The following is a 1,763-nucleotide window of genomic DNA, read 5'->3' on the forward strand; positions in this document are numbered from 1 at the left end:
TCAGGAACAGAAAGCAAAGAAAGTCGAAAAGGAAGAGATAGCAATTGTTGCTGCCGTACGTGCTGATGAGGATCGTGAAGAAGCGGAGTGAGTCCTGCATACCTATCTGTGCTACCTAACCACCTTTGTGAGGCTCAGTCATTAGACCAAGCGTGTTACTGAGGTATTCCAATTCGTCTCCAAGAGTCTAGAATTCCCCTCGGGTTGCACTCTCGAAATGCAAAAGTTCAAAATAGGGTGAAACCTCATCCGAGGGATCCTCATTTGACAAGAAAATGAGCTCGTGTGTGTTCATCGAGTCAACTCGGGGCTGTTCTCGTCAGAGCAGTTCTCAACTGCCCTTCTCGTCACAACCGATGTGGTCCTATAGTAACTATAGTCATTTTTACTGTAGTGAAGTGTAATACACTATACGACATCGATAGTGTACATTAATTGTATGCAGTTGGGGTAGGGGCTTTCGCTGAGAGGCGATGCTCTTCTTATCAGATTTAATAAACTCTGCGACGAATTGTCAGAAAATGAGGAAATTCGGAAAATACTCGATGAAGACTTCATCCTCACAGGCGATGAACTCGCAGAAGACGAGGAAGCCGACGATGAAGTGACGAAACTTTTACGCAATTTTCGACTTAACTCCGTTCACGCTAGGTGCCGTCAAGAGGTAGCCATGTAGAGCTCATCTGTGCTCTCATGGAGAAAGCTGGGTTACAAAAAGACCCAAATTGCTGCCTTGCTGAGCTGGCTGCTGTCCCAGGCGTTGGTGACGCGAAATGGTGAGGAATGCCCACCCTTTAAATGAAGAGACACGTCTGGCCCTCTCTCCCGTATGCTTTAGTCGCGATTCCTGCTAGTTCGTCCGATCGAAACAACTGAGTTTGGCACTTCAGGACGGCAGTTTGTGTGCAGCAATGGGCGCTACTACAACGCCTCCTGGCTTGCCAATGTGAGGACGGAGTGGTAGACGCGGAGAGCCTTGAGAAGATGATGGATCGCAAGGAATTCGTTGCTCTTAAACGGAGAGTGGCGTAAGTGGCGACACTCGATGTGGTATGCGGTATAGCAGGGCGGCTGAAATATTTCATGGTGGAATATTTCAAGTGAAACATTTCACGGTGTTGCGGCACCTTGCTTCAGCCACTCTGCGGTATAGCAAAACAGACTAGGTTTGCATGTTGAGTGCACGAACGAAGCAGACATCGATGATTTGAATACATTCGACTATCAACAACATCTCTAGCGTCTTTGTCTCGTGGATGCTCAGTTTAACCAGAGATCTGCATCCTAGCCCAGGAGCGGACGATCATGTGCTGCGAGTTGCACTTGCTGGAAAAGATGAGGAAACTGAGGGGGCCAACAGAGGTGTGTACTTCGTCGCTTCTTGTAAATACGATATTCGAATGCCCAAGTCTCCTCTATAGATTCTGTCCTGGAAAGCTGTGGTGGACGGCAGAGCACCGCTCCGGGAGGAAAGCGCAAACCTTCTATGAAAGAGCTATCGGACAGGTGAGAGCAGCCGAGGACTATCACAGGTCACTTCAATATGCACAGTAGATACAATATAAGCATAATTCGCCTTGAATGGTTGCTAGAACAGTTTGGAACGTTGATGCCAGAAGGGCGCGACGATTATCCTGAGAACCCACAAGTAGGCGCGATATGGAAGAGTATTTTTGGGATGACGTTCATCAGTCCTTATCCAAATCTGCCGTTCGTGGGTTGGCTGAGAGTTGTGTCCGGATATCACTGACGAGGAATTTGAG

This window comes from Perkinsus marinus (assembly GCF_000006405.1).
Source record: "Perkinsus marinus ATCC 50983 genomic scaffold scf_1104296957478, whole genome shotgun sequence".
NCBI classification, from domain to species: domain Eukaryota; phylum Perkinsozoa; order Perkinsida; family Perkinsidae; genus Perkinsus; species Perkinsus marinus.